Raw genomic sequence first — 25,320 nt, 5'->3', positions numbered from 1 at the left:
TTATATGTCTCCTTGAGCAAACAGTTAATTTTGTGAGCTGGAATGTTAAAGGTCTCAATCATGAATTTAAGGGAAAGAAAGTATTCTCTCATCTAACAGGTCTAAACTCTAAAATAGTATTTTTACAGGAGACCCACTTATTAAGCAAGGATCAGTTTCAGCTGTACAGAGACTGGACAGGACAAATATTCCATTCCAGCTTTACAAAGAAAACTAGAGGTGTGGGAATTTAACTGTAAAGTGATTTTGATAAATACCTATGCACCAAATGTGGATAATAAGGACTTCATCCAAAACAGATTTGCATCCATTATCAATGTGAACACTCATAAAATTATGAAGGCTGGTTACTTTAATTGTGTTTTAAATCCATACCTAGATAGGTCGCCTGCCATATTCCTTCTACTCACTAGTGCATCACTGTTACTCAAGAATTGATTATTTCTTTATAGATAACAATTTCTTGCCTATGATTAAATCTTGTAAGTATGATTATATATTGTTATCACTGACCATGCCCCTTTGATCATGGAGCTCAAATCACTATGCCCCACATTCTTATCTTGCAGCTGGCGTCTTAACCCACTTTTATTAGCAGACGAGAACTGTAAAGAATTTATATTCAAGCAAACTGATTTTTTTTAGAGACAAATACATCCTCAGATGTCTCTTCAGGAATACTCTGGGAAACTATGAAGACTTTCTTGAGAGGACAGATTATTTCATATCTTTCCCACAAAAGTAAACCAGAAAGTAAGAAGGTATCAAAGCTAATCAGTGAAATTACCAGAATAGATCAAGAACATGCCAGGTCTCCAAATGAGGCACTTCATAGGAAAAGACAGGCTTTGGAATCAGAACTCAACCTCTTGACAACAAAAGAAAACAGAACAACTCATTTTTAAATCAAGACGTTATTACTATGAACATGGAGAGAAAGCTAATAAGATCTCAGCTCAACAAATCCACAAGCAGGAAGTTTGTAATGCAATACTAGTAATTAACAACAAAAATGGAGACAAAATCATTGACCATAAAAATATAATGCACATATTTAGAGACTACTATAAGTCCTTATATTCTACTCAGTTTAAAGAAGAAAAAACACAACTTAATGCATTTTGGAAGCATTACAGATACCACAACTAGATACTCTCAGTGCAGAGGAATTGTAATTAGATTTTTTCCAATTTCAAATAGTATATAACATCAGTTACCAACTGACTTAAAAGAGGTGGGCTAGGATTATTCTAGTTGAGCAAGACAAGTTGATGTGCTAGTAGTGAAGTAAAGGCAATTACAGTTTGTTTGTCCTTCTCCACCTTAAGCCCATCTGGAAGTACATGAAACACAGCTGTTAAATTTTTGTCCAGAATGATGCTAATTTGGTACACACACAAAACATGTGGCCTAGTAAGGCTGGAGCTCGACTGAAACATTTGCAGGCTGGAACTTGCCCTGGAAACTTTTTGGACAATTTTAAGCAAGACAAATGTGTTTGATATAAGATTTTAAGTTGAATAATTGAATGCTTTGCACATATGTAGCCAGAGGGAATTCTGTGCGTGGCTACCTTCTAGTCTGTTTATGAAAAGTTGAGTAAGAGATCCTTTTCCCACTGTACTCTGAGATCTTTAAAAGGAAGGAACTTTAAAATATTTTTATATATTACTAGCTGATTACCCAGTGGCTTCGCTCACTGAGTGCAAGGGCAAAAAATAAAATGTAGTCTATAAGTTATTAAACAGTAAAACATTAACATTTAAGAAGTAAAGATACATTGAGCACTACTGAAGTGGTTTTGGGTAAACTATATTTTAAAGGCGGTATAACACAACAGGTAAGTAGTACTAACAGCAGCTAAAATGTATTTGGATCATCCATCGGTAGCAGATCCCTTGTGAAAGGCGCTACATGACCGCTGTAGTATAGAAATTACATTTTCTATGTGATGGTCCAAATTTCTGCCTGACAACCTAGCACTATGTGCCTCTGATTTAAGAGAAAAATAATTCTGATAAATGTGGACGCTGCCCTTCCGTGCTTAACGGGCAGAAGGTCCAAACAATTCCCAAGTCCAACAGTTTACATGAAGAGGTCTGTACATCTTCTTAGATGTAAACTCACCATCTTCTTAAAATAATTGATAACAAAAGCAACCTTGAATGTTGCAGGGTTTTAGTGACCCGAACTCACCTTAAGGGACAGTAAGTAGTCGTGCAGGGCAATTTACAAACAGAGTCCTGCTTCGATGGCGCCAATTACACTCATTTGCAAAGATTTCCACTCTCCCGAGAGCCGACGGGGCATTTGAAGTGTCACAAACAGTGCGAGAAGAGAGGACGCTGCCTGAAACTGTGAAGCTCTCGACCCGGTGGAGCAGCCCGACATTCCGCGCCTCCCATCGTCCACTTTGTTCTCACGACCCCTCGCCGCTGAAAGCAGTCTCATCTTCACATTGTTTATAGCTCGGCACAGTTAAAAAGTAGTAAGACGCAAAGCACGGTGGCGCAGTGGGTAGCGCTGCTGCCTCGCAGTTGGGAGACCTGGGGACCTGGGTTCGATTCCCGGGTCCTCCCTGCGTGGAGTTTGCATGTTCTCCCAGTGTCTGCGTGGGTTTCCTCCGGGCGCTCCGGTTTCCTCCCACAATCCAAAGACATGCAGGTTAGGTGGATTGGCGATTCTAAATTGGCCCTAGTGTGTGCTTGGTGTGTGGGTGTGTTTGTGTGTGTCCTGCGGTGGGGTGGCACCCTGCCTGGGATTGGTTCCCTGCCTTGTTGGCTGGGATTGGCTTCAGCAGACCCCCCGTGACCCTGTTTGGATTCAGCGGGTTGGAAAATGGATGGATGGATGGATTATATGTTCTGTGGCCATACGTAATTTCCATATCGATTTCAAACTCGATAAGAATTTTATATATATAGATAGAAATGGTGTCTGAGTCCCCAAGACTGATCAATATCTCTTCTGGAATAGAAATAGGTGGGAGGTGAGGAAAATTGGGCTGATTTCATTTAGCATAGTTTCTAATTTGGAGATAGTGGAAAAATTGTGTTGATGGGAGACTAAAAATGGAGTGTAATTGTTCATATGATGCAAAGATTTTATTTATATACAAATCTCTAAATGATTTAATCACATTCGTTTTCCAAACATTAAAAACTGTGCAAGTTTGAGAGGGTGGAAAAAGATGGTTATCATGTAGAGTTGCCACAGATAAAATATTCTCTAACATGAATACTAGTTTGATCCAGGCACATGTGTTCGAGCCAAACCCAAATTTATGCAAAGTGGTGAACAGGTAATCCCATTCAACCATTTCAAATGCTTTTTCTGCATCCAAAGATAATATGATATCCGGAGTGTTAGACTTTATGGGTGAATATATTATATTAAATAGGCATTGAACATTGGAAGCCAAATGTCTACCTTTAATAAATCCAGTTTGGTCTTGTGATATTACTGAAGGGAGCTCTTTCTCAGTTCTTCTAGCTAGGGCTTTAGAAAGTATCTTAACATCATTAATCAGAAGTGAGATTGGTCTGTATGATACACATTGTAAAAAGTCCTTATTTTTCTTAGTAAAAATTGTAATCAATACTTGGTGAAAAGTTTGAGGTAGAATTTTTTTGTCTCTGACTTTTATAAATATTGCTAATAAGAGATGAGCTAACTTAACGGAATTTTTTTTTTTATTAAATTCATCAGGGTAGCCATCAGGGCCTGGTGCTTTCCCACTCTGAAGTGAGTTTATAGTGTCTAGTAATTCTGATAATGGTCAGAGGTTTATCCAACTCCTCTGCACTTAGAGTATCTAGCTGTGGTATCTGTAATGTATCAAAAAATGCATTAGATGGTGTCTTGTGTTTTTTAAACTGAGTAGAATATAAGGACTTATAGTAGTCTCTAAATGTGTTAATTTTATTTTCATGGCCAATAATTCTGTGTTGGTGATTACTGATACTGCATTGCCAAACTAACTGTCTATGGATTTGTTGCACTAAGATCTTGTCAGCTGTGTTCATAGTAATGATGTTGCCGTTTAAAAATGAGTTGTTCTGTTTCTTTTGTTGTCAAGAGGTTGAGTTCTGATTGCAAAGCCTGTCTTTTCCTAAAAAGTGCCTCATTTGGAGACCTGGAGTGTTCTTGATCTATTCTGGCAATTTCACTAATTAACTCTGAGGTCTTCTTGATTTCTGATTTATTTTTGTGGGAAAGATATGAGATAATCTATCCTTTTAAAAATGCTACCAGATTTTCCCAGAGTATTCCTGCAGAAACTTCAGAGGATGCATTTGGATCTAAAAAACAATAATTTGCTTGGTTTTAAATTCTGTACAGTTCTCATCACCTAATGACAGGGGGTTAAGACACCAGCTGTGCGATGAGTATGTGGGGCATAGTGATGAGTACCATGATTAGAGGGGCATGGTCGGAGATAACAATAGCGTCGTCTTTGCTAGATTTGATCATGGGCAAAAACTTGTTATCTATAAAGAAATAATCAATTCTTGAGTAACAATAATGTACTGGTGAGAAGAAGGAGTATGCTCTTAAGAATGGATTTAGTAATCTCAATGGGTCTGATAAGTTATGATCAGTTAAAACTGTGTGATTATTTTTGCAGTGTTAGATGTTGTCATCCCTGTAGCTGAAGACCTATCCAGGTCTGGATTTAAAACACAATTAAAATCTCTGACCATTATAATTTTGTGAGTGTTTAAGTTAGGATTGGATAAAAATGTTTTAGATGAAGTCTCTATCATCCACATTGGGTGTGTGGATATTTATTAAAATCACTTTACAATTAAATAAATTAGCCATAACCATCAAATATCTCCCTTCGGGATCTGATACTACATCAGATACTACAAATAAAATTGTTCTGTGAATTAAGATTCCCACATCTCTAGTTTTCTTTGTATAGCTGGAGTGGAATATTTGGCCAGTCCAGTCTCTTTGCAACTGATACTGATCCTTGTTGATTAAGTGAGTCTCCTGTAAAAATACAATCTTGGCATTTATAATTGTTAGGTAAGAGAAGGACAATTTTTAATTTTACCATTATTTAGGAGAACTCGTGAGCTGTCCTAACTCACTAGGAGCTATCAGAAGATGATGTTCAGACAGAGATTGACAAGCATATCCCAGGAAAGGCTGAATGTTGTGCAAACACTTGACAATGCTGAACTCATAAAAAAATAATGACTTGACAGAGATGGGATAATATTCATAACAAATATTATATGCCATACGATCACACGGAACAGCCATGCACTGTCAGCCAAAATGAAAGTGTTCATAATATTGCACTTTCTGGCCACAGGAAAAATGTAGCTTTGCAGATGCAACGATTTAGGCATGTCATAACCAACCATTTCTTGAATTGAAATTGAGATGATATGCAGGTTTATACATTTCCAGCACTCCATGTGAAGTAATATTAAAGCAAGTTGCATTCAGGCAATCACTGGTTTTCCTGGAGTTGTTAGTGTGATTGGCAGTGTGCAAATAAAGATATTTGCCCCAAAGTGTTTGTGAGTGGACAGATGTGAACCACAAGTGATATCACAGTATCAATATAGAGGTGGTCATGGATGCAAACTGCATTATTCTTGATGATGCTGCGAAGTGGCAACAGTTACATGCAGTTTAGTGCAATACCTTACTAGATTAGTGTTTTCCTTCTTCTTTTTCTCCTTCTACTTTAAACATTATTATTATTATTATTATTATTATTATTATTATTAGCATCTTTGTGGTGAAGCCACAGACTTGTTTATACTTTCCACATGATCCCTTCACACAGACCACAATTCAAAGTCCACTTGCATGATCGGCTACCAAAATGCATTTATACTTATTGCTGCCTATCTGATCGGCAGGTTGATAGTCTTGTAGTCAGTAGGTGAAAGTGTTTGGTCAGTGTCGCATACCTAAAAATGTCACAGAAGAGGAAGAGAAAAGCTGCTGATGGAAGAAGAGTATTGTCTGATATTAATGACTTACAATAAGAGAAAAAGGAGAAGGTAAAGTGTCAGACCCATTAACCCAAAAATAGCGAAGGGAGGGCAGTATAACACACTCATGAGTGAGTGACCTACATGATGAACAGATGACTCTACAACTATTTTTGCATGTCTTCCTTGTACTTTGATAACCTGTTGAGTCATATTCAGCCCTTCATTCATCATTCTGGCACCCACATAAACAACCACTCCTTGAGACTGACCACTTTCGGATACATGGTGCCATGTCCACATCACTGCATAGATAGAAAAAATTCCATGCGTGGGAGCATGTCTCCATGTCTAAGATCGTTTTGGTCATTTGATCCACAGGACCAGCAAAGACAAATCAAGAATTAACCACGCTGAAGTGTTAGTATCAGAAACTGCAAAACATCATCATAAGTGCCATTTTGTGTCTCAGGGTGCTGAATAATCACAATATCATTCATTTTTAAACATAACTGCTGAGAGTGCATGTATGACACTTCATAACTGTGTCTCCTGTCCTGCTCTTGGGTAGGACAAATTGTTATCCTAATAAGACTTTTATTGACATTCCTAGGGATAATTCAGACATCTCTATATATGTAAAATCCAATGTCTGTCTGTCTGCTTTTCATGAGAGAACTACTTAACGGATTTAGATTGGGTTTTTTTCTATAATGTGCTTGAACATTCCGGTTGATTTTGCGACTTCTCTCATTGCGCTGTGTATCATAGAGAGAGACACAGCGGGCTGAGGGGAGGGGGGCCTCCTCACTCACAAGCCAGCCTCAGGGTGTATCTTACATCCACTTAGCTAGTGAACGAGAGAACTACTTAATGGAATTAGATCCAGTTTAATGGTCTCCTGGCTGATAAAGATCTATGTTTGGTCCTGGCCTGGGTGCCAGTCCCTTCATGCTGTCCATCACAATCTATATCTCTATATATATAAAATCCAATGTCTGTCTGTCCACTTTTCACAAGAGAACTACTTAATGGATTTAGATCAGGTTTTATTTCAATAATTTGCTTGAACATTCCGGTTGATTTTACAACTTCTCTCATCGCATTAAGAATCATAGTTCGCTTGCAGGAAAGATATATTCGCGCTAATCCGAGACAGAGGCTGCGGGCCAAGGGGAGGGGGAATTGTAACGTCAGGAGTGCGGAGTCGGGCAGGGCCCTCCTCACTGTCCTATTTTACTAATACATGTGCAGAGCCGCGGGGACTGCTAGTGCTTGATAAATATGGACACTGGTCTCCTGGAGCTCTGAGGGAGCATGCCACCTCAACAAATAATACAGAAAACTAAAAAGTGCATGATGATATTAATAATATTGGCCTCTGTGCAAATCGGATCATTTGTATGAAGCAATCAAAAGGGCTTTCATTCATTTACTGTCTCCTGCAGTTTCACTGCATGACTCCAACACAGATTCAAAGGAAATGACAAGAATGAGTAGAAAAAATAAATTTGACAAACACTAATTAAAGGCCAGACAGTGGCAGTGCATGCAATGGTTAATCCTGATTCCTCACAAATGCAGGGACATGGGTTCAGTTCCATGTGTTTGACTTGCATTTTTTTTTCTTTTGGGGTTCTAAGTGCATATTTGGTTAATGGTTGTTTCAATTATCTTATTTCTACAACAATGCAATGCATTTGTATTTATAGGCCTTAAGCAGTGAACTTTTGAAACAAATATATTGGTGGAAGACAACAGAAAACAGATTAGAACATTATGCACTTTAAATTTATTTTTGTTTCCTTGCTATCTCTCTCACAAACTTCTGATAGATAGATAGATAGATAGATAGATAGATAGATAGATAGATAGATAGATAGATAGATAGATAATAGCTTTGCCAAAAACAATACAATGACAGGAAATGAATCTCTCACTGGCTTAAGCATTTGATCTGCCAGTGTTTACAGCTCTCACTGTGTTCCAGAGAGCATTTCATATGAATTCCAAAGAGGGTTTTACAGCTCTTCTCTGTCCCTACCTGAAAAATAGGTGCTTAGTCATGATTAGCAGAGTTATATAAAAACATTTGACTAAAGCAGTTGCCACGTTGGTCATCTGCCTCGCTAATTAAATCCTTGCCGTTACAAGATATGTCACACTTTGCTTTTCAATTTAGAAACTGTTAGTACAGGAAAACAATGCAGTGGGTAGATTTTAGCTTACTAAAGAGATTTTTTGAAACACACACACAGAGTCCTAGATACACTCAGGAGCACACACACCGAAGCAATGTGACGGTTACACATACAGAGACACACAGAGGCTTGCACGAGGATGCGCGTACACACAACTAGGCAGGCTACGGGATGCACGCACACGCATGCACACGCGCGCCCGCGCGCACACACAGAAGCACGCAGTTTGTCTCGCACGGCTGAAAGTCTCACGCTCGCTCCCTCACTCACTCAACCACAAGCGCTGGCTAAAGCAAGCATTTGTCATTGAGAGACAGTTAACTGTGCAAATAAATTTAAAATAAGACAAACGTTTTAAGAAAGGATTGTCGCACAATGAAGACTAGATTGGAAATTAAGAACGGAAAACTGTCAAAACAGAAGACAGAAAAAGCAAATTCATCAAATATTCAAAGGGGAGTAAAGAACCCTAAACCTACTTCTGCTTATGCTTAAGCCAAGTGGGGACAAGCTGAGCGTACATCGAACAAGGAAACCTAACGCGCAGAATAAGTTCTAAACTAGGTCTGGATTTGGAAAGGGTTCTGGCTCTTTATGTTTGCTGGAGGTTTTCACTTTCTGCCTCGTGTCGCTAGCGAACCTGCAGCGCCTTTCCCTGAAATCGGAATAAGGATTGACTTCGCAGACTGTGAAGTAAGCAAGGTAAGTGAATTCCAAGTAGCCTACATACTATTTACATAATATTTAATAAATGACGAATAGGGGTGTTTTTTAAGAAGGGCCGTAGTTATGGGGGCTTTTGTCAAAACCCACAGAAACCGAGGTCCTCTCTGCCACACACAGTTAAAAAGTGACCCCAAGGTACGGCCGCTTTAAAAGAATAAGCAATGAACTCATGCCATCCACGCAATCGGACCGCATGCTGTAACCTGCATCCGCGTTTCTAATGTAAGAGCTGAAATGCAAAGGCAATTTTGTTTCTTTTAAGTACAAATTCCCGTGAATGAAAGCCGAAATAACGGGGGTTATCAATTCTGCATCACTTTATAACGAATCGAGAACAATCATTTTCTTGACACAAAGGAGCCCCCGCAGCTTAACAGCTCACTTAGGAAAGTTGGGCAAAATTTCCTAACGCATTTTGTTGCCTAACTTGAGTGGAAGTGGAACTGAGGAAAAGCTTTGAACAAAAGTTGTATGGAAAGAGAGTAGATGACCTGAAGCGCTTCACACGTCCCATATTTCCAGCAAACAGTTTTGAGGATACTTATTTAGGGGCTCTTTGACTCTTTTTTTTTAGTTTAATATAACATTTCACGGTGGACTTTGAGGGCTGCAGGTTATTCCCAGGCGCACTAGGTGAAAGGCAGCATATAACATGTAGCCCACTCAAGCATGACAGATTTCGCCTTGTGTTTCTAATGTCAGTTATTCTTTAATCCTTTCTTGTAATAAACTTATATTGGGTGGGGTATAATTGTATTTATTTATTTTTCTTTTATATAGAGACTAGCCTGAACTTGACATATTTAATGAGCTGTCTGAAAGCTCCACTGTGTTCCCATGGTGACAAGGCTATTTTCATCCAAATACAACACTTAACTGAATGCAGTACCTCTTCATTTTTCTCGTACCACTGCAACGAATCCTGGTCAGCTTGACATGTGCACTTCAGCTTGTTATGTCCTATTTCTACCACTTTGAACATAATTTAGATTAATGTCAAATGCAAATCTCCTATTGCATGCAGTGCCACCTGCTGGGAAGATTTTCAGCTGAAATTGCACTTCACTGCAGGAATGACCTTACCTCATGCTCAGTGGAGCTACTGTATGTGTATTGCGCTGGATCCTGAAACCTTTAGCAACTGAGTAATATCTCTTATATATATAAAATCTGTTATACACATACACACTCTCACACGCACATACACACACATTTATATATATATATATATATATATATATATATATATATATATATATATATATATATATATATGCAAGTGTTTGTCTGTGTATATAGCAGATTTTATATATATTTTTAATATATTTTTGTATATTTGTATATATTATTATAACGGATATATATATTAAAGATGCTATTGCAGTTTCCTTTCCTTTTAAATAAATGCAGAATTTTAAAAGCCATTTGTTGTGCCTTAACCTGGAACTAAAGAACTCTCACTACTGGTAGATATTCCACCACATTTACAGGCTGAGAAGAAATAATATAAATGTATTTACATCTATATGCGTTTTTTTTTATTGTCAAGAGTGAAACACTTTTCTCTGTTTCATTTTTTGTTTTATCTATCCATCCATTTTCTGCATCCACCCTTATCCTGACAGATAGGATAGGATAGGGTAGGCTTTATTATCCCAGAGAGAAATATAGGGAGCAGTAGGGAAATTACAAAACACAAGACAGAAAAATAACGACCAGTGTTATCATATATACATATTCAAGAGTTATACAAAGATGAATAATTACCTTTTACAGTACACAACAATAATTCAGAATTCAAGAATTCAAGTGGGCACAGGGTAGTAATGAAGTGGACGTTAAGCTAATCCTTTAAAAGGTACAGTCAGGCACAGATTTCTATTCACTTATCACCAGGCCGTTTCAGATTATTCGTTTAATGGAACAGACATCTCTTTGGGATGTGAAAGGAGCTCACATGGAGCGCACATGGGGAGAAGGAGAACAGGCGAACTACACACAGACATTGACTGATGATAACATGAAATTCTATATTTCTAAATCTGTGACATCTGCGGAGCCTGAAGTTTATTTCTCCCTGCCCCAATTTCAATAAGACACAAATGTCAAAATGTGAGGTAGAGAGATCCTCCTCAATTTTTTTTTGGTATGAGAGCTGGTTATTACAATTTTAAATGTTACTGAGATTTAATTAAAAATTTTCTTGATTTTTTAAATTATTTTTTATTATATAATTACAGATTCAATTATCTCCAAAACTGGCTTTTCCATTATAAATTTTAGAGGAGAGCGAGTTTATATCAGGGTTTGTGAAATTGCATGACCCTTATTGTGGGAGTATATAAACCTATTAAAAAGTGTTAATTTAACACAGCAATTTTACAGGAACCTACCCCGGACACAATGCCAGTCCATCACAAGACAGACTCACACTATACATGCCCTCATCACGTGCCAGTTTAGAGCTTCCAGTTGGCGTAACCTGAACACGTTTGGTAGCCAAGATGAATGCCTGAGCATCTGGGAAAATATCAGCTGGAGAACATGAAACTCACTAAAAATCAGGGATCTTGCAAACTGCTGCCCCAACCTTTCATTTTCACATTTTTATAAATTTCACTATTTACATAAAAACACAGTCAAATAATCATTCCTGCACATTTTTCAATATTGGTATTTTCAGACCGTAAGAGTAAGTATCGATTGTTTCTGAAATCTTTCAAATGCCGTCACAGCCTTTTAGATACCATTACATGTCTTTGAAGAGCTACAACAGTTCAGCGACGCAGCTACCTTTAGGAGTTTTTGTCCTTGTGTTCATTGTGCTGTTAGTGGATTTATAAAAACTAAAGAGAATTTATGAACCTTTTTATTTTTCTCACGAGTGAGTATCATTCAGGTGTGTTTTGTTGGAAATCCACTAAAGGACAAACACCGACTACCCCTAATTGTAAAGCACTTTGAAATCACACACTCCTTTAAAATATTTTGTTCAATTTGCTTCCTATTGCAAATTGAATCTAATTTTTACCTTCGAGTTGCACATTATCTGCCATTACCTGTTCCAGTTTCAGCAGACTGCTTCTAAATGACTTAAACCTTCCTAAGTACCCGTTTAGTGCTGATGGAAGGAGATTACCTACAGTTTAAAAGGTTTCTAATTCCAAAGTGCTTACGTCTCCAAATCAAAAACCCAGTTTTTAGCAGGGGGCAACCTAACAGATAGACTTCTTCGGTTAGGACATGTCCACATGTAAGAGAGTGTGCAAAGTACAGCTGAGTGTTCGATGTTCTCATCTCAAATCATCCAAATGTCCAATCCAGATTGTTCTTGACATACGGCCTTATATAATTACACTGGTATGCAGACCTTCAGTCCTGGTGGTCTTCAGCGCCGTACATTTTGATTACGGCTAATCATTTAATCAGGGTTTATATTTTGCCAGTAAAGGAACAGTCAGTTGGTTTTTTAGATTTATTGATTGTCTATATTAGACTTTGCTTGACAAGCTTAAATAACAAAATTTGCACAGTTTTAAATCATTATTCGACTATTTATATAATAAGGATGTGTTAGATCATATCATTTTCCCATAGCAAACTGCTTCATACAGCTCAAAGGTTGATCTTTAACAAGACTTAACAGAGTTTCTCATTTATGTTTTATTTAAAAATCAACTTTGTTACAGATGTTTCTCCTGAAAATCCTTATGGAAACTATCTTTAGATGAAAAGGAGACAACTGAGGGGAAGGGAGTTAAAATTGAGAAATTGGCTTGAAGCCTGCCTGAAGAAGGTGCCTTGAAAGGCTGCATATTGTGATCGGTTCAGTTAGTGTCGTGGCAGAGGTCACGGCAGTGTGACTTTTCTCAATAAGGCACACGGAGTCTCAGGAAGGCAGCAGAAATAGGCGGACTCAAATCACGTGAAATGAGCGGCCATGGATGGTCAAACCATGCTTTTATTACAATTCTTATCTTCCATCACATTTGTCTCTGTCATCTGACTCCTTATCATTCTATTTCCTGCTATCCTGCCTCCAACTGGTTCCACCAATATTTCCCAGTTCACCAGGCATAGCTTCTTTCCCATACATCAACATATGCTTGACAGGGCCTAAACTCGCCTAGTACTGGTCCAATTGTTACCAGCAATATTTACAACCTGAAGTTCATATCTATTATCTGGAGTAGTGGAATTCACACTTGATCTTCAGTCTATAATATATTGGTGGTTTCGAGTTTATTCAGATACATAAAAAATAACAGGCCTAAGCCTTTCCAGTTTAATTCTTACAGTGCTCGTGCTTAATTAAAATATAATACTTATTTCTTTTATGTGCTCATGATTCATTTTGAATACATATTAATCAACAGTAAGATAAATATATCCCCCTTTTTTTTACAACAACAACAACATTTATTTCTATAGCACATTTTCATACAAACAATGTAGCTCAAATTCTTTACATGATAAAGAAAGAGAAAAAAGTCAAAATAATTAAAATAAGGGAACACTAATTAACATTAGCCAATAACATTTATTAGCCAATAATAGGTGTCATTTTGCTTGACACTTCATGATTGGTCATTTCTAAAACTACAGAGTACCTGTTATACTAAGAGCAACGTAAGAAATTGGTTAGAACAAAATATCTCCAACTCTCAGATGACAACAGGCTGAGTCTCCAGGGTTTATCGTGAGATCGCCTTCTAGTTGCTGTATTAATCTCGCTCAAGACTTCATATTGTTTTACTGACACCTTTATTTAAGGTGACTTACAATGCAATCCGTTACATTTCTTTTGTTTTTCCAATCGGAGCACAGAGAGGTGAAGTGACTTGTTTGTGGTCACACAGTATCAATAGCACGATTCGAACCCACAACCACTATGTCTTAACCACTATGCCATTCTTTTCATCCTGAGTGGCTATGAGCTATTTGGAGCACAGAAATATAAATGAGAGCAACTAATCGTATTCTTTAGAAGCGACGACTACAGTTTTGTAATCACAGTGAAGTGTTTTATTACCACGAACAACTATCTTTTCGTTTCACCACATATTACTGAGCACACGATGCAAATACTTTCAAACTGCAAAAAAAAAAATGTCAAGGCACTACTTGGAAAATCTGAGCCCACTGTGCGACTTTACTGAGATCTCAGCTCAAACTTATAAGGAGACATTTGTGAGAACACTGGGGTATTTTTTTTTCTCAGGAGAAAAATCTGAGAAGCATGGGACAAAAGAACATGTCTCCATTTTATTTTGTTTTGATCTCATTGTTATCTAGGAGAAAGCAAAAAGACATTAAGGAGATCTCTTTTTTGATTTCTCATTCCTGTGGGTTAAGATTAATGATCTGTTTGTATGATTTTCACCAGGAGTAGGTCACTTTTCAGTGACAAACTAAGGGTGATACTGGCGGTTGTGTCTGCTGCTTCTAAGGAGGGCAGATGACAATTTGCAGCTGTGAATTCCCAGAATTAGAAACGATCCATTTTTCAACAGAAGTAAGTGATGAGGTTCAAGCTGAAGAGTCTGGATGAGCTCCTTGGATTTAAATTGCTCTGTTGTAACTAAGAAAAGGGAAAACACACAGATGCTGAAATTCTTTTAATAAAAGATGAAATAAGTAATGGGGACAACTAATTAGGGAATTGACCCCAACTGAAAATGCCAAACACAACAGCAGCAAGAGGCCAAGCTCTGAGGTAGATGGTGCGCTCTTCACCTCTTTGCCTTTGGTGTATATTATATTATCCATCCATCCATTTTCCAACCCGCTGAATCCGAACACAGGGTCACGGGGGTCTGCTGGAGCCAATCCCAGCCAACACAGGGCACAAGGCAGGAACCAATCCCAGGCAGGGTGCCAACCCACCGCAGGACACACACAAACACACCCACACACCAAGCACACACTAGGGCCAATTTAGAATCGCCAATCCACCTAACCTGCATGTCTTTGGACTGTGGGAGGAAACTGGAGCGCCCGGAGGAAACCCACGCAGACACGGGGAGAACATGCAAACTCCACGCAGGGTGGACCCAGAAAGTGAACCCGGGTCTCCTAACTGCGAGGCAGCAGCGCTACCACTGCACCACCATGCCGCCCATATTATATTATATTATATTATATTATATTATATTATATTATATTATATTATATTATATTATATTATATTATATTATAGCTCTTCCTACTTTCTGTCAGTATCTTTGAGAAGCTGAAGAAGATGGCCGATTTGACGTTCTCCATTTACCTTGGGCGGATTTAATTTGGTCACTTTAATGACTTCTCCCCTCGAGACCGGAGTGTTGCTTGTTTTAAAGCTAAAATAAAGATGAAATTCTTATAATTTCTCTTTTCCAGTTATCTATTTTTCGAAATCACTAATTCCAGCTAAGGATCATGAGGTAGTTTAGTTAAAAAAATAGAGTATCAGTAATGCTAAATACAGTATATTGAAAGTGTTAAATATTAATGTAAGCAGGATAATTACTATTCTTCAAATAATAGTATAAATATAATAACAAATACCTTTGCAACAAATATATAGGTAACAAATAATTATTAATTTAATTCACCAAATGGTGAGCTAGTGGGTGCGTTCAAGAGTTAACTTTTAATTTATTTTAGGGTGATTTAGAATGATGTCTTGGAATTTATTGTGGAGTCTACGTCATATATATGAATACATTTAAAATGGTAGGATAAAGCGCTTTACTTTCATCATGTTGTTAGCTGGGCAGTGGCAGATTCAACATTCTCATTCTGGTCACTGTCATGTGTACTACTCAGGCTGGTGTCACGGGTGCCACAATAAACAAAATTAAGGTTCAGCTCCCCAGAAATAAGTGAGCACCACAGATGAGAGTGAGTTTAATAGGCATCAGACTCCATATATCAAATTCATTCATCCATCTTTTTTCTAAATCGGCTTAAACCAATTTCTGAAAAGTCGAAACTTTTTACAGTGCAGATTTCTGATTTGAATGTTTTGATGCAACTGGCTAGTTTTCTGACACTAAATCACTAAATGAAATGGACATCAGCTTGTAGTTTGTTGAACACAGTAGCTGAACTATGAAAAAGTGACAAGATGGTCCCTATTATCATTGTTAGTGCTAATTCAGCAGATGTCTACATCCAGGGCAACTGATTAGTGTTATAGATTAGGTAGGCTTTTACTTAAGGTCTGCTTTTAGCCACTTCAATTCATTTATTAATACTGCATATTCCCATTCTCAGCCCTTTTAACTTACAGGGGATTCAGAAAGTATTCAGACCCCTATCACGTTCTTCACATTTTGTTATGTTGTGCTAAAATCATTTAAATTAATTTTTTCCCACATCAATGAACACTCAATAACAAAGCAAAAATGGGATTTCAAATTTATTAACAATAAGTAAGTATTCAGACCCTTTCTTTACCTAGTACTTAGCTGAAGTCCCTTTGGCAGCGTCAGTTCTGGGGTTTGACGTGTCAAGCTTTACACACCTGAATTTTGGGATTTCTGCCATTCTTCTCTGTCGATCCTCTCAAGCTCTGTCGTGTTGGATGGACACCTTTGGTGGACAGCTGCTTTCAGGTATCAGTAGACCAGTGCTTCCCAATGTATACTATGTCCCGCACCCCTAAAAAATGTTTGATTAAGGTTGCACCCCCTACAAAAGTAATTATCTCATTTGAAGATGAAGAAGTCAAATTTCTAATTTTTGAACCAGAAATTGAGCCACTTATAGTACAGCAGGTGAGCAAACTGAACACAAAAAATAAGGTTTTAACTTAGTGCATACGATTTAAATAGAAATTGGGCAATTTACCTTTATAAATCTCAATAATCACGTAAAAGTGTCCTCTTTCAAGCTTAGATGCTTGATTAACAATGCAGAGGTCGGGGTATCAAGTGACATGAGGAAATGACATACGATCAATGATCGAGGGGTTTGGGGGATTAGAGACCCCCATTATGCAATGGGTGCTGATGCGTCACAAACAGTCAAACACAGTTGATGAGCTATGTCCTCCAATAACACCTTCACTGCAGTTCAAAAACAGATTCACCGCACAGTTAAAATTGTTGCGCTGCTGCTTGGTCCGTTAGCAGGAGAGATGGGCTTAGTGTAAGCAGCAAGCAGCAAGTGTTACATCCAAATTAGTCCCCCTTGTTAGTGATGTTTCATGATCAGGACTTGTACAGAAATCAATACTAGACCTCACCCTTCTCTACAGATCATTGCAAGGTCCAAATTGTATTCTATTAAAAAAATGTATTCATTTTTACAAACGCTTTCCCGTCGCAAGGAACCTTCTAGAAAACGGATGTCTGTGGCTCATTCACAGGTGACAATTACATGTGCAACGTTCAATTCTTTTCATATCATAGAACAGGAGCACTAACTTATAAATGACCTACAATGATGGCACACAACAAGACACCGATTGCACCATGATAAAGTTAGACAATGCACCTCACTCAATTTCAGCACATCTCAACACAATCTTCCTCTTAGTTGCACCCCTTGAAATGCCATCTTGCACCCTCTGGTGGTGCGGGCAACCCAGGTGGGGAAAACCTGCTCTAGAGATGTTCAATGATGTTCAACTGTTGGCTTTGGCTGGGACATTCAGGGACATTCCTAGAATTGTCCCAAAGCCACTCTGGTGTTGACTTTGCTTTGTGCTTAATGTCATTGTCAACCCACTTTGGTGTCCACAGCGCTCTGGGTTTTGATTAAAGATATCTCTGTAGTTTGCTCTGTTCAGCTTTCCCTCAACCCTGACTAGTCTCTCAGTCCCAGTGGCTGAAAAACAACCCCACAGCATGATGTTGCCACCACCATGCTTCACTGTTGGAATGGTATTTCCTATATGATAAACAGTACCCGTTACCTGTAGACATAACCCTTAGAATTGAGGCCTAACAATTCAATCTTTGTTTCATAAAACCAGAGAATCTTGTTCCTCATAGTGTGAGAGACCTTTATCTGCCATTTTGTAAACTCCAAGAGGACTTTCATATGTTGCCTGGCCACTATGCCATAAAGACCAAGGTTAGTGGAGTGCTGCAGTGGTGGTTGTCCTTCTAGAAGTTTCTCCCATTTCCACACAGTTTCTCTGGAGCTCAGCCAGATTGACCACTGGGTTCTTGGTCACCTCTCTTACCAAGAATCTTCTCTCCTGATAGCTTATTTTGATCAGGCAGATAGCTCTAGCAATAACCACAGTTGTTCTAAATGTATTCCATTCATGAATTACGGAGGCCACTGTGCTCTTGGGAAGATTCAATGCTGCAGACATTTTCTGTAGCCTTCTCCCAATCTGTGCCTTAACCCAATCCTATTTCTAAGCTTTCAGGCAATTCTTTCCACCTCATGGCTTGTTTTTTTTTTCTCTGATACACTTTGTTAGCCGTGAGACCTTCCACACACAGGTGTGTACCATTCCAAATCATTTTCAATCAATTGAATTGACCACAGGTGGATTCCAACAAGGTGTAGAAACATCTCAACAATGTTCAATAGAATGGGATGCACCTCACCCAGATTTCAAGTGTCATAGCAAAGGCTCTGAATACTTGTGTCAATATATATCTGTTTTTTACTTTTGTTAACCTAGGGGGCTTCACCCCCTGCTCGCTTCGCTCGCCAGCCCCCTAAGCCTACACTATGCACCAACCACTTCGCATCTCTTCAACCATAAAACAAATCTTTTAATTCTTGCAGATGCGCCTCTTCATTGGGAAGAAACAGTACTTTTCTCTGTTGGCAACACGAATTAGATGATCTACAAGTCTCTGACTTAAAGTTTAAATCTAAATGATATATTCGATCTCTTTTCACTGTTCCGTTATTTCACCAAGTAATAATTTCTGTTTGTTTGTGCTAATGTGATCTTTACTATCATTTTTTTTGAGACTTTCGAATTTTAGTACTTTCATTATTTATAACCTGCTCTACATGTGTATCGCACCAACATTTTTGAATACTTTACAGCGTTCTACTTTGCCATCTACTCTTTGTCTGTTATTTCCGGCCCCGGGTGTGGTTAAATCTCTTGGCACAAAGTCTCGTCTCGCGGGAAGTGAAAGTATCTCTCTGAAAAAGTCACGTCTCGTCTCGTCCCAGGATTTTTTTATTATAATAGAGAGATTTGCAAAAATTCCTAATGTCCTATTTTTGCTTTGTCATTTTAGGATATTTATGTTTGATAAAGTAATGATTTTAGCATAAGGTTGTAATATAACAAGATTTGTAAAAAGTGAAAGGGTCTGAATACTTTCTGAAGGCACTGCATGTCATTAAAATATTTCTAATATAACAGCTTTCTCAATGAAAGTGTGATGAAAAACTCTTAGAATCCTTAAGATAACATTACATAGCTAAATGAGTCTAAGACAATGTAGTTAGTGTCAGACAAATAAGGTTAGAAAGAAAATGAATAATACAAATTAGAAAACCGTAGGCTGTTGAGCCTCCGATGGTTTGTTCTATTGCCAGTTCGAGTGTGAAAACCTGAAGCTCACTTTTGCATGTTAATTAGTGAGAAACAGGTTAGCATTTCTCGTCTAAGTTTTTAACATCATTGTGATCAGATGTTGGGTAATTTATTTGTTTTATGATGTCTTCACTGAAACAGCGTTTTGCATGAACACATTGCATAATGTCTTCAATGAAACAGTAGTGCTTGCCCTTATGAGGGTGGAGGTCTCATCGCTGCCGGCAGTCAAGGTGGAAGTTTTAATGGGGAAGCGGTTCTCATCACTAATCCGCTACTTACTGGCAAAGGCACATTAATCTACATTTGAAGATGGAATGCTAGAAACGGCGAGAGATCACTCTGTGGAGTTCTTTAATGCAATTTTTTTTGTCAAATTATTATTTATAGCTATGTATGTCTACCATAAGTTACTTTGCTTAAAGAGGAAATGGTCAAAGGGGCCAAAGAAGTGCAAAAGTATGCTTTCTAGTCTGAATAATGGTAGTGATCAAAATATCAGAAATATACTTCATAAAGATTATGTAAAGGTTAAAGTGGATGGGCTGGACAGAGCAGCTTATTTTTTTGACATAAATTACATGATCTAGATTTCTCTAGTGCAGTGGAGGTCATGGGTAAGTAAATGGACTCTGAAGCAGATGGTTTCTGGTTGAGTTCCTATCTCCCGCCGACTATGTGATCCTCAATCTTGGGCTGGTGTTCACTACAGACAGATGTTACATAAAATAAAGTTTGTTGGTTTCAATCAGTGTTTTTTTTTTGGGCATAATATTGAGGTGGGTACCTGGAAGAGAAAGCGATGCTGTAGATGGGATGGAGCTATCCAGAAAAGCCATACAGAGTCTGCATGTGTGTGAGTGAGCGAGCAAATCTTATAAAATCTGGAATTCTGATGAAAACATATTTGCATGGGTACATGTCTGTGGAAGCCTTGGGAAAGATCTTGGCTTTGATCATCTCACTGAGTTGGGAAAAAGGAATGCAAATCATGTTGCGTCTGACTTGAAGTAAGCAGTGTGAGGTGGAGCTGGTGATGTGAATATGCAGGCAGTGCAAGTGGCATATAAAAAATGCTCATTGGAACCACATGGAAGGAGGTGTGGAAGACTAGATTAGTGACAGCGATGATGGATGTCAGCAGAGGAAGAAGACGGCCACTAGTAAACCTTACGTGAGTAGAGCACCATGCATTTCAAAATATATTCAGCTTCATGCACCATGATAAAATGTCAGCCAAATAATTCCATAAAAAATACACAAAAAGACTATCATATTTTCATATAGTACAACCACTGAAGGACAGTATTAAAAGATAAATCAACATTAACATGAAATACTCAACACCAAAACAAAAACACAAACACTCATAAATTACCAATTGCTTTTCAATGGGCAAAGTGCTTAATCATATAGTACATAAATAACTGAAATGATTCATGATAATGATAATAACTACTCAGAAATAGTGAGATGTACTTACCTCTAAATATTTGTCTTACTTGAAAAAATCTGAGAACATAACTAAAAGTCTTAGACCACACAAGATGCTGATATTGGAAATTAACTAAAAACAACAACAACAAAACATTATTTCTAGTATATTCCAAAATCACATAATGAATGCCTCCATGGGCGTTAACAGGCCCTGTTTTTTGACAGCCCACCAGCATTAACTCCTTAAGAAGACAAGAAAAAAATTCTCAAAGAATGTAGGGAAAAAAATGGAAGAAATCTTCGGAAAGGCAATTCAAAGAGAGACCTCCTTCCAGGTAGGTTAGGCATGCAATGGGTGTTTAAAATGGAGTAAATACAATACACAAAGCAGAATATTAGAAATCCTCACAGAGCTAGATGGCCAATCGATCATTGCTACCTCAGAAAAGAAATACAACAACACAAACTACTTTGTTCTTGCACAGCACTCCTCACAAAGCGCAGTGACAGGACTCAAGGCAAAATACAAGAACAGATTACACCTTTCACTAAATACAGAATTATCACATATGAAGATACAGGTTTGTTCTAATACATCAAAAATCAAGTAGAAACAAATTAACATAAATAAAACACAACACTATTTGTCCATCAACTAAATGTAGAAAAGAAGTCAGACAGGCCAAACACAGTCAGATACAGTTTAGTGAGTCTCTGGTTCAGTCCTGTGGGCTCACTGTGGCTGCAGGTTTTCATCCCAACCAATTATTTCTTTCAATTGGTCTCCAATATTAATTGACCAAACACAGTAAAACCTCAGTTAATAAAGTAGTTGCATTCCAGGATTTTAAGTTATAAGAAACTTTGGCAGAGTGGAGACATATTGAGTGCTAACTAGCACACAAGGAAGAATTTCACTGTACTCTGTTCACATGGAAATAGTAACCCTACTGTGTAAATCATATAGACCTACGAGTTCACACATCGTTTAAATTGTCTCACAAAAAATCAACCAATGGGTGACGTGACAGAGTTCTAGGCTTCAAGACCTGAGGTGTAACTGAAAAGTTCAGACTACATGAGCACACAAGAAGAAAATCTGCCAAGAACATAGGAGGATCCAAGGGCCTGCCAAAGCAACCCAGAAACAGGCTAACCAGGCACATAGAAAATTGCATGTACTGCAAAAAGAAATATTATTCTAGGTAAGAAACTGCATTGTGTATCATGAAAACATCTGACTAAACTTAAATTTTAAACAAATGTGTCTTCTTCTGAGTAATGGGGTGGTGGGATGCCCATGAAAGCAGTGGTCCAACCAGATTCAGTTGAGTTTGTCCATTTTCCCTGTCATTGTGTAGCTTTTTCTCAAGGTTGTCACATTGGTCTACTGTATCTCTAAATCATGCTTGTAATGTTAATTGGACCTGCATGATGTACTATGCCTGTCTATGCAAAGGTTCCTTGTTTGGACTTGGTCTTTCCTTGGTCTTGCATCCAGTGCTGGCGGGACACTCTCTAGCCCCTGCAACCATGAATTTATGTTTGTTTGATAATGGCCTGATGAATGTTTTAGTCTTATGCAATCAACAGTTCTGAACTGTATATAAAAGGTGTAGCTCTGACTTCTTCATTATGTGTGTGATCTGTCCAAACTTCGCATCAACAGGTTAGCAGGAAATGAAAGCAAGCTTGTGTGGAATTTTCGATTTCTTTTCTAGTGTTCTTGCTATACCTTGGTGAGCGCAGTTATCACTCTTTGATTGTTGTAAACACCAGAGAAACATATTGAATTTGTACCTGCTGTGATTGAGAACCCATATGCTCAGGTCCTAAAAGATCATGCAAGCTGGCTTATGGCATCCACATGAACTGCAGGCTAAACACATAGTGCTTAGTGTGATGATACAAAATGAAGCTTGATTCTGTTTCAGTTAATTTGTACTTACACTTGTCTCATAAACCATTATACTTTAATTATTTTCTGCAAGACTGAATATTTCACAAGGAGGTGGAGATGATTCACCCTATCTAGCCTACTTAAGACCATGTCACGTTACACAACTTCTCCAGTGATTTTCAGTCTCATACTTCATTTACATAATCTTAGTGATTTGGTTTAGTCGTGTAATGTGACATACCTAATGAACATCACAATCAAACAAGTTTGATTTTATTTTAACTCTTTGTGGGCTGAATATTTTTTCAGGCTGGCAGAAATGTGCAGCAGAGGGGCTGCCCGCTGCTGGAGCAAAAAGCGGATTTGACGAGAGAGAGAAGCAAATGCGGAAAGCAAAATACTCAGTAGACAACATTTTGTGTATTATTGCTGAATCAGATTTTGACTTATCGACCTCTGATTTTGATGCAAGTAATCTGGAGATCAAAAACAAAAGTGATGTTCCACCATCACATGGTCGGCCCTCAGCTGATCGTAGTGCTGAATGCGTTTGTGTAGTGGCTGGCAGCTGCATGAAGACACTACTATATGTTGTTATAATTTGAAACCCACCTCGAAAAAGTTAAGTTGTAGCGGCAGCCTTGTATGTGTGAGAGATGAAAACCAATGACCGCTCATCCAGAAGTACATTCCATATAATGTAGGGATGAAGAATAAGGAACGCGAGCATTTCGGACCTTGCAAGCATTGCAGTGGTTTGTCTGTGTGATGTTTAATGTTTTATGTACCATGATTGAATGGAACAAAGGAAAAAACAACACCAAGATGGTGGCTGAACTTGCCATACCTGTAAACTCTTTAAGGAAGCACAGTGTTGTCCATCAGGAAAAGAGGTGAGCTCATGACACTTTGTGATACTGTCCTGGAAAGTCATCAGGCAGTTGCATAAATTGACATCTTCCGTGATATCTAGTCATGTAAATTGACATACGCAGATCACCAATGTCACTCATCGAGTTGGACATCATCTCTGACTAGAAGTCAGGTAATGTGACATCAGCTTCAGTTGGTAAAAGTATCATCCAGAGGGTTTTAACAAACATTTAGAGTCTCCATATCAACTATAGTAATGACTTGATAGTCTTTTCCAGATTTCGGAATTGCTTTCTGGATTTCATTGTTCAATGCACTTCCATTCCTCCCCCTTAATTTTCTTTAGTGTCTACAAGTGCATGACTCCAAATCTAACTGAATTAATTTGTCTGTATGCCTTTTTGCAAATTTTGAAGACTGGTCTGGCCCCACTGGGCTGCCTCTGTTCAGGACTAAAGTGGTCAACTGTCAGTACGGTAGGTCCTATAGTCCAATGACACACTTGGATACTTTTCTCTGGTCAACAGTTAGAAGTTCTATACCTAACTAGTAGAACTGTGGTCATGGCAGCAGGCAAACACATTGCAAAGCTTGAGCAAAATGTCCCTATATTAAACGTTTTTTTCAATAGAACCCTTAAATAGGCGGATGGTTAGCTGAGGCTAAGGATCTGAGCTGGTTTCTGGAAGGTTGCTGGTTCAAATTCTGTTAGTGCCAGAAGGGATCCAGGGGTGCTGTACAAAGGTCATGCAAAAAGACAATTTCTTCTTGGGATTAACAAAGTATATCAAATCAGTTTTTTAAATATCAGTTTTTAAAAATTATTTTCAAGATAATCTTTTGATTAAACTCAATGCTCCATTTTTGTGTCATTTTGTCTTTCCCTATGTTAGAGTGTCTGCCCAAGTCTCCCAGATGTGATTTTCCCACCTTCTTGGTATTTGCTAACATCCTCCTCCCTGCCATATTTTCATTTAATCTCTAAATCTCACAAGTATACTTTGTTACGTTACTTTTTTTAGACAGACTTTGTAGTTCTTTGAGCCGTAGAAAGATACTGTCTTTGTTTTGGGGGCTAGCAGAAAGGATTGCACACAAGCTTAGTTCTCGTACGTGTTTTGAAAAAATAAAGGCCTCCGCCGAAACCAATGTGTTAATTTAGAATTGTTTGTCAAAATTCAGAGCATAGTTGTAACCAAGAAAATCTGATTCTTTTGTTTGTTCTTGTTGAGTTGCTCGAGTACTAAGCTGTTGTAGATTATTTCTTTGTAGACCCAATGTTTGGAAGTCCATTGTGTTTGTTAGATGGAGGTGGTGTGCTGACTTCACGCTTTACTTCATTTTCGGTTCTTCTGGTTGGCAACATGTGTTGTTATTATTAACAACAAAGAGGTGCCCATACAAATAGTAATAAAAATGTATAACTATGATAATAATCATAGCTATAACTAAAAAATTACATTAACATTTAAAAGGAGCGTACAGTGTTGCTTTAACCTTAAAGAGTAATGTTCCTTTCTTTCAACCGCCCCCCATCACAAGTTTCTTTTTAAACTTCATAACACCCTTTTTAGTAATTTTCAAATGTATGAGTGCATGTGTAAAGAAGTTTAGCGTCAATTCTGTGAAACTATGCAAAATGAACTTGCCTGTTTTTAACACCACTATTTATTATTTAGTGATTTTACATCAAACATAACCAATGGAGTGAGGTTT

The 25,320-nt window shown here is 38.0% G+C and overlaps 1 protein-coding gene across 1 annotated transcript in view; it reads left to right on the top strand.

Moving 5' to 3' along the window:
* The first annotated feature begins 8,061 nt into the window (after window positions 1-8,061).
* The window catches only part of LOC114662001 (ATP-sensitive inward rectifier potassium channel 12-like), a 98,898-nt gene continuing 81,639 nt past the window's right edge, over window positions 8,062-25,320 (top strand). The window contains exon 1 of the mRNA XM_028815284.2: window positions 8,062-8,863. The gene's annotated coding sequence lies outside the window, so the exon portion shown is untranslated. The remainder of the gene's footprint in view (window positions 8,864-25,320) is intronic.

The sequence above is a fragment of the Erpetoichthys calabaricus genome, chromosome 12, assembly GCF_900747795.2.
Source record: "Erpetoichthys calabaricus chromosome 12, fErpCal1.3, whole genome shotgun sequence".
Classification (NCBI taxonomy): Eukaryota; Metazoa; Chordata; class Cladistia; order Polypteriformes; family Polypteridae; genus Erpetoichthys; species Erpetoichthys calabaricus.
This window is presented reverse-complemented; position numbering and strand designations above follow the sequence as displayed.